This window comes from Hylobates moloch, unplaced genomic scaffold (assembly GCF_009828535.3).
Source record: "Hylobates moloch isolate HMO894 unplaced genomic scaffold, HMol_V3 SCAFFOLD_15, whole genome shotgun sequence".
Classification (NCBI taxonomy): Eukaryota; Metazoa; Chordata; class Mammalia; order Primates; family Hylobatidae; genus Hylobates; species Hylobates moloch.
Window position 1 is genome coordinate 17352797 of NW_026652290.1, and position 9233 is coordinate 17362029.

The 9233-nt window shown below is 48.0% G+C and overlaps 1 protein-coding gene across 8 annotated transcripts in view; it reads right to left on the reverse strand.

Moving 5' to 3' along the window:
* SLC39A11 (solute carrier family 39 member 11) overlaps positions 1-9233 on the reverse strand; it is a 463694-nt gene that overhangs the window by 307340 nt on the left and 147121 nt on the right. The gene's annotated exons all lie outside the window — the stretch shown is intronic.

Sequence of the window (9233 nt, forward strand, 5' to 3'; positions counted from 1 at the left end):
GGTCTTCAGCAAGATGACAAACTTTCCAGGTATAGGACTTTAGTGGTTACAAAAAAGAAAAAAACAACACAATCTAAAAAGTCAGTGATGACCCTATAAATGGAGAAAATATATACCAGGAAAGATTGGGACCCAAACACCAAAACTCCACTGCAAGCGTCATCGCCGCACACACACAAAACCCCACCGCAAGCGTCATCGCCGCACGCACACAAAACCCCACTGCAAGTGTCATCACTGCCAGGCAAACAAGCAATGAAGTTGGTTCCTGATCTATCAAAAGAAGTCAATATGGCAGGTTCACGTGAATGGCAGTCTCAGTAGAGGAACCACGGTCAAATTATTTAGGAATTCACCATCTCCACATCTTCACGTGTCTTATGAGATCAAAAGAGGAGATCCAAACAAAAGCATCTCAAAGGAAGGAAGCAGTGCGAGTTGCAGAGAATGCACACATATTTAGAGTTAACTCCAGATGACCTTAAAACAATCATGTCATTCTTCAGCTTTGTCCTAACTAGTTAAGCACAGTACAGTTTGACTGTTTCGCATTAACCAGGCAAAATCGTGCATTTGATCCTCACATTTATTTGACAAATATTAATTAACTGCCAACTCTGTGGATATTTAGTGACAGAGACAAAGTCCCGGTTCTTCTGAAGCTTGTGTTCCGCTTGGGAGTAAATAAATGAATCCATAAAGGGGCGGTAAGCTTCTCTTCCAAGGTATCGTCTGGAAGCCCCAACCCCGCTGACCACTTACAAATGCACAGGATCTCAGCAGGAACAACAAGGCACAGGAGAGACTCAACCAACTACACAAGCACCTCCACTTTCATCCAAACACCTCAAAGCTAAGGGAAGGGAGGCAGAATCATCTCAATTGGCAAAAAATAGTAGATATTTCTTGAAAACTAGGTGTCTCTGTCTGTTCAGGCTGCCATAAAATAAAATACCAAATACTGGGCAGCTTTTTTTTTTTTTGAGACAGAGTTTCACTCTGTCACCCAGGCTGGAGTGCAGTGGTGCAATCTCAGCTCACAGCAACCTTCGCCCCACCGTGTTCAAGCAATTCTCCTGCCTCAGCCTCCCGAATAGCTGGGATTACAGGCGCTCACCACCATGCCTGGCTAACTTTTGTGTTTTTAGTGGAGATAGGGTTTTACCATGTTGGCCGGGCTGGTCTCAAACTCCTGCCCTCAAGTGATCCACCTGCCTCGGCCTCCCAAAGTGCTGGGATTACAGGCATGAGCCACTGCGCCCAGCCAGCTTTTAAACAACAGAAATGTATCACAGTTTCTGGAGGCAGGAAATTCCAATCAAGGTACCAGCAGAGTCAGCGACTGGTGAGAGCCTGCTTCTTGGTTCACAACGGCACAGGCTAGCTATGGAAAGGGCAATGGGTCTCTTTCACACGTCTTTTATTACGGTATTAATCCCACTCATGAGGGTTCTACCCTCATAATCCAATGATCACCCAAAGGTCCCGCCTCCCAATACAATCACTGTGGCAGTTAGTATTTCAACATAGGAATTCTGAGGGGATGCAAACATTTTCAGGCCACAGCACCAAGCAAAAATAGGTCCAAACAAACAGAAGTTTTCATTTAAAATACGTGTCTCTAATGTGGGAGAGGAGAAGGCTTAAAATCTAATCACATAAATGCATCCATTTATTTAAAAAAATACTAAAACAATTTTCTTGGATAAGTTCCTTTCATGAAGGAATCTCACAAAAGGGATACCAGGCTGCTGAGACTGACACACCCACACACACACCCCACAAACACACCCCCCCACACACACCCCCACACACCCACACACACCCACACCCACACACACCCACACCCACACACCCACACACACCCACACCCACACACCCACACACACACACCCCCACACACACACCCCTTCTTGTTTTTTCATTGTCATGATGAGGAGAGTTAAGAAAGAGAACCTAATGATTCAGATCTTTTATTTCATTATCTGCTTCCAACCAAATGGTGAAAATGAACACATAAGCCCTTCCTCTCATCTATTCTCATTTGTCTAGACATCGCTATTGTCATCATTTATTTGCGATGTCCTCTATGAATGTCCTTTAATAAAGGAGCCAACACCCCCATGTAACTTTGTTTAAACTAAACAAACAAAAAAAGCCTCCTGCCCCTGTTTGAGCTACCCTTGTACAAGTTTTCAGTCCCCTTTGGGTATCCACCTCTTCTGTCACATAAAGGCAGCTGCCCTGCAGTATCACGGTTAAGGTAGACCTACAGATGGCCAGAATCCTGGGAACAGAGAGGCTTTGGGAAGGCCGGTCTCTGCCTCTGTAGAAACCCCCCTCCCTAACCCTGCTGACACCTGGTGTCTGTGTGATATGCCACGGGCCATGGAGTCACAGCTCTTTGTTTGTTTATATGCTTTAATTATTTCTAATTCTACATCTCCTGCTGACATCCGAGGAATCATTGCAGCAATAAAAGATATGTTTCACTATGAAAGTATGTCAGCTGATTTTCCTTCCTTTGTCTTCTTTCTTTTTGTAATGTGATTCATGCGTAACTGGGGGAAGGAATAGAAGGAGAACCATTTCATTACAGAAGAAATGCTGCAGCATTAATACGCATTAAGCTGCAACTGTGTATTTGATTGAAGCCCATCTGGTAAGGTGCAGCTTGCAGAGACCCTGGTTTTCATTTAGAACATTTGTTTTCAATTATGTGATTTTTGTCCCCCCCCCCCCCCAGAAGACACTGAGCACTGGGCATTTTGGAATGGCATAACTGGGGGGCTGAGGATGCTGCTGATATCTCTGGTGGGTAGAGACCACAGATGCTATGAAACATCCAACAATGCATAGGACAGCCCCAACAACAGAAAATGAGCCAGGGCCAGGCACAGTGGCTCATGCCTATAATCCCAGCACTTCTGAAGGCCAAGGCGGGAGGATCACTTGAGCCCGGGAGTTCGAGACCAGCCTAGGCAACATAGTGAGGCCCCATCTCTTAAAAAAAAAAAAAAATTAGCCAGGTATGATGGCACATGCCTGTAGTCCCAAGCTACTTGGGAGGCTGTGGCAGGAGGACTGCTTAAGCCCAGGAAGGAGAGGCTGCAGCGGGCCAAGATCACACTACTGCACTCCAGCCTGGGCAACGGAGAGTGACCCTGTCGCCAAAAAAAAAAAAAAAAAAAAAAAAAAGCCAGCAAAATGTCAATAGTGCTGAGCTTAAGATACCTGCTTTAGAAAGAATTAGGATGATCAATCAGGACGCCACAGCTCCCTGTAATGCTGGAAACTCACATACCCTCTTTTTACTGTAAAGAGAAGAATTTTGCTAGTTTCTCTAGGAAGACTCCCTGCCCACCTTCACGCATCCCATAGATTTCTATTAAGTGACAGCTCTGTATCAGAGATGCTCCAGGTACTGGCAATTCAAAAAACCCAAGTCTCCTGTCCTCATGAATCCTACATTCTCCTTCGAGAGACAGATGATAATAAACCTATCACAATAAACTAAAAAATAAGAGTGCCAGGTAGTGATAATGCCAAAAGAAAAATAAGCCATATCTGTAATTCACAGCCATCCTAGAACATTGCCTGGCACAAACCAGAACCCAGCCCATATAATACAGGCTGGCTTCTGGTTTGTGCCGGGTGACGTTCCAAGCATTTTACATGTACTAGCCCATTATTAACTGTAAAGACACAGTGTTCCTTTAGGGAAGATGCCGAGAGAGGTCTTTGTGGGAAGATGGTATTTGTTCTTCCCTTACTTTCAGGTTTTTGCTCAAACACTGACTCCCTCTTCCCCTCCATCTCTTTTCGCCTTTCTATCAATCTATATTCTGTGGGTTGCATTGCTTTATTTCAGCGTTTTAGGGGCAGGGAGAGGAGCACTAAGAAAATCCCGCCCTAACTTCACTTAGAAGCTGCCCTTTTAAAAGCTAGACAGAGATCCATTATCTCCACCTGTACCCCCTGCTTCCCCCATGTGCTCCCCTCCAACATTTAGCCTTCAGAACAACCAGGGTCAGCTATGCAGCGTGGGAGCTACAGAAAGTATCTCCGGAGTAACACCAAGGACAGCTCCTTCGCTATCTCCATACCTGGCAAAACCTCCACACGCCTCTGACCCCAGGCACTGGCCTCCCAGGGCTCTTTTTAGACACCTTTCCAGGATTCTCAACATTCCTCCAACTCTCAATTATTGATAGGGAAGAGGAATACATCCCTCTGAATTTCAAGGAACAGCATGGAGGGAGATGCCAGCTCGCTTTGCTAGCTTTATCATAGTGTCCCTGGCGGTGGGGGAAAGTCAGAAGGCCCTGCTGTGGCAAAGTGGCTCTCAACCTGCTGGACTGCCATGCGCCACGCATCCCCCGCACCCCGCCCCCGCCACTGCCATGGAGCCCCATCTGCTCACTGGGCATGGGGACTGCAGGTTGAGGGCACTGGAGCTCTTTACCAGGACACCTAAAATAAATACAGCCTTGGCCTGTGCATGAGGAACCAAGGCCCTTGGGGAGAAATTCCTTGTCTACGTCCCTCTCTTCTTTACTTGATACTGTTCTTTACATTTCTGGTTTGGTTTGGTTTGATTTGGTTTTCATCTCTGCAATGCCTTTCTACCCACATTACCTCACTCAATCCTTATAGTTCTGCAAGATCGGCAAAGTGCGAGCGTGATCCTTCTTAGGGCAAACACGTGACCAATGCAAGCTGTTCTTGACTTTCCACAGCAGCCCCGACAGTCTGCTCTGCTGCCCGTCAGAGGGTCAGTGAGTCACTCTTTCCCGTCTCCACAACACACAGTGCTTCAGGTAGGCCTCTGGGGCTTTGAATAGTTCAAGTGTGCTGTGTCACCTTGCAGCTCCCAAATGTCAAGGTGTCAAATACAAGGGCTCTTTCTCCAGCTGCAAGGTCACCCCCTCTCCTTCTCCATTGTTCCCTCTCCTGATCCCCTTTCCCTGTCCTTCCCGCATCCCCACCCACTCCAAACCCAGCTCAGTACAGAAAGCAGGGTGTGGGCCAATGGAGGCATGAAGTACCACCCACCCACGACCCAGGGCCACGGAACTTGAGACTCCTGTCCTCTTAGGATGGAATTATTATCATAATGATTCTTCTTCTTGGTGGGGGGCCAATCCCTGGCTCAGAATAAACAGAGCAACTTCCACCCACTTTGGAAAGGCCATGCAGAAAGGCAGGAGCTGAAGAAGGATAGCACTTTCCAGAAAAAATAGAGAGGAAGTAGAGAGAAAAGGAAAGAAAGATGATGAAATAATGTGAAGGAGGTGAGGGGGGCAGGAGGTGGGAAAGCAGCTCTGCAACATGCCTTACATTAAACCAAAAAGGCTTCACAAAACAATACGTACATCTCCTTCAAGAAATAAAATCCTGGGGCTGTGCAGTGTGGCCTGCTGTCCTAGGCAGGAGGAGGGCAACTGCTAGTGGCTGATGTCTCCAGAGCACCCCAAAAGGAACAAGTCACCTGAGAAACAGGCCAGAGCATCACTGAAGGGACAGAGCTATCTGCGTATTAAGTCTACAAGGGCGAACTAAGCCCCACCCCTGCAAAGCACATTGGGTGTCATAGAACCGCAGACCCTGCAGCCCTCAAAACTTGCTGCAAGCAGCTTGGTGCATCTGCTCCAGGTCCCAGTACCAACCTTCAATAGGTCTTAAGTCCCATAACCTCCTTTCTGGCTCTTCCTCACTGGGGTGAGTCATTGCTACTAACAACCGTGTCCGAGGACGGCAAAACAGAGCAACCTGTGATGCTTGCCAGCGTCTGGGAGGCAAACCTGACCTCCGCCAAACCCGCACACACCTTCTATCGCATGGATTCAGGATGGGGGAGCTCTGCTCATTTTTTTCTGAGGTTTCATTCAACTAGAGCTGTGATGACCCTGCACGTCGCTTGTCCATGGAGGGCAGTCTCTTCATTTTTTCAAATTTTGTATTTGTTATTTTTGGACGACGGAGTCTCACTCTGTTGCCCAGGCTGGAGTACAGCGGTGTGATCTCGGCTCACTGCAACCTCTGCCTCCCTAATTAAAGTGATTCTCCTGTCTCAGCTTCCCAGTAGCTGGGTTTACAGGTGCCCACCACCATGCCCGGCTAATATTTGTATTTTTAGTAGAAACAGAGTGTCACCATGTTGGCCAGGCTGGTCTCAAACTCCTGACCTCAAGTGATCTGAGGGAGGCAGTCTCTTTAATTGAAGCTTGTCAAGAAGTCAGAGCTCCCGAGGAAGGGCCAAGGCCAAGGTCAGGGGAATAATTGGTGCCCCCTGCCAGCCACAGCTACATGGAGGCCAAGTGTTACACGCCAGTGGAAAAGGGTACAGAGATCTCAAGAGGAGCCACCCCAAGGGCTTGGGACGTGCAGCTGCCAGGGAAGGAGCTGGCGGGTGGCCTGCCTGGGGCCCAGCATAGGCACTGCCTCCTCCTATTCCCCAGCCTCTGCCTCCTGCCATCCTCACTTAACCCCAGACACACAAGGCAACGTTCAATAATTGATGCTGTTTTTATTACTGAGAAGTTGCCATAATAATGACACTCGTAACACAATCTTTTAAATTATTCCACATAATGGAAAAAAAATTAAATGTCGCCCCTGATCAACAGTCAGAATATGGATGGTGCTTACATAACAGATGACCTTCTCTCCTCGGGAGCCTGGCAGCAGGTGGCTGCCCAGGGCCAGGCTGGCTCCCGGTGAGGAGCAGCCAGCTAAGAAGCAAACAGGGACACGGAGTGGCACAGACACTGAGGCAGAGCGTACAGTCCTGCCTCGGGTATCAGGCAGGTCACCGCCGTCTTCTTTGCCCTGGTTAACCTATATATGCAGGGATCATGGGTCATAGTCAGAATCCCTAAAGACAAGGAGGATGACAGTTTAAGTACTTGGTCCCTCCTGATTTTTTAATGCAATTCTTGCCTTGTCCAAAGCACTAGGATTGTGCCTCTAGCTCAGCTTCAGTTCATTCCTCTTATAGCAATAATGCTATATCTAATCAGTGGACAGAAGGCAGGTTTTCAAGCTTTGAATTATTCTACACTTGAGGTTTTTAAAGTCTTGGCCAAAGAAGCCTGAGCTCTCTCCTCCAGGAAGCCTTCCTAGATGTACTCAACCTAGTATGGATCAAATGCACTCCCTTCCATCCTCCCCTGGCATCCTGAATAGGCTTTAACTTTTCAGTTCTTTTTTTTTTTTTTTTTTTTTTTTTTTTTTGAGACATTCTTGTTCTGTCGCCCAAGATGGAGTGCAGTGGTGCAATCTCAGCTCACTGCAACCTCTGTCTCACAGGTTCAAGCAATTCTCCTGCCTCAGCCTCTCGAGTAGTTGGGACTACAAGCGCGCAACACCATGTCTGGCTAATTTTTTTTTTTTTTTTTTTTTTTTTAGTAGAGATGACGTTTCACCATGTTGGCCAGGCTGGTCTCATATTCCTGACCTCAAGTGATCCATCCTCTTCAGCCTCCCAAAGTGCTGGGATTACAGGTGTGAGCCGCTGCGCCCAGCTGACTTTTCAGTTTTCTTAACCATCTCAAAGCCATGAGGCTCAAAATGGCAGCTGTGTCTCGCGGCCCTACTGTCAGGGCCCAGCACATGGTCTGTGTTCAATAATTCAACCAATTTATCTGAATGAACTAAATGACAGAGGCTTCAAAATAAGAGGGAAATGTTGCATAATACAGAACATACCGATCTAGAGTAACTGCAAGTGGTTAGGCCCTGAGAAAAGAGAGGATTGGTGCACAGAGGGGAAGAAAAGGCTTAAAAGAATTAAAGATGTTCTAGCTAATGCCAAAAAGCGTGACGTTCCATCCACCCCTGCCATCTATCCTCTTGATGATTAAGATAATCAATATCAGCGCTGCGACCACATGAGGACGGGTAGATACCTATCCTGTGACTCTCCACTGAAAGCTTCCATCTCCATCCCCCTTTCTGGCAGAAATAGTCAGAGTGGGACAGCCTAGCTCACTCCCTTTTAAGGCAAGATTTTTCCACCCTGAAGCCGACAATCCCTCCAACGCCACATGTTCCAGCTTCATCCCCATGTCCTTCACGACCTTAACATGAAGCTTCACAATGGTGGAAGTCAATTACGAACTTCTATCTATATTTAAGCTACATAAGTACACCATTACTCAAACTATCTTGCAACAGACAAAACCTTTTCCTAGTCCTGATGCCAAAGATCTATTCATAATCAAGCTAATCATATTTAAGCACATGAAACAGATTTTAAAGCATCACACAGCTCTGCAGAGACACAGCTCTATGAGAATCTGCAGATAACCCTCCAGTAGCCATTCCAGGTAAGCAGCCCTGAGCTCGTATTCCAAAGAGCTAGGTCTCCTACTAGCACAGCTGACAGACAGGGCTTGACAGAGTTTTCCAAAGCATTATGCTTTTTATTTTAGCTCAAAAATATCATTTTCCTTAAAACAGTAATAGAAATCCAAAGGAACACAAGTAACCGAAGTATAATGAAGTATTTTTTTTCTAATCCTCGATGATTATCCAACACTCTTAATCTAATCCTAGACTTAGTCCTAGACTTTATTAAAATGCACCCATATAATCCACTCTGAGCTTTTTCTGGCTTCTCAACAGACTGAGAACCTCCAGCTGGTGTTTCTCAATAAAGGTTTTCTGGCTTCCTTCCTTCCTTCCTTCCTTCCTTCCTTCTTTCCTTCCTTCCTTCCTTCCCTTTCCCTCTGTGGCCCGGGCTGCAATCTCCTCGTCTCGCTGCTGCCCCGCGCCGCGGACTGCCTGGGACTACCAGCGCGCGCCACCGCTGCCTCTTTTTTCTCCCTGGGCTGCCGGCGCGCGTTCGCCATCTTGGCCACGCTGGTCGCCAGCTCCTGACCCCTAACGCTCTGCCCGCCTCGGCCTCCCAAGGTGCTGGGACTGCAGACGGAGTCTCGCTCACCCAGTGCTCGGTGTTGCCCGGGCTGGAGTGCAGTGGCGGGGTCTGGGCTCCCGGCAGCCTCCGCCTCCCAGCCGCCTGCCTTGGCCTACCAGGATGCTGGGATTGCAGCCCCTGCCCGGCCGCCGCCCCGTCTGGGAGGTAGGGAGCGTCTCTGCCCGGCCGCCCCTCTACCCGGCCTCCCCATCTGGGAAGTGAGGAGCGCCTCTGCCCGGCCACCCATCGTCTGGGAGGTGAGGAGCGCCTCTGCCCGGCCACCCATCGTCTGGGAGGTGAGGAGCGCTTCTGC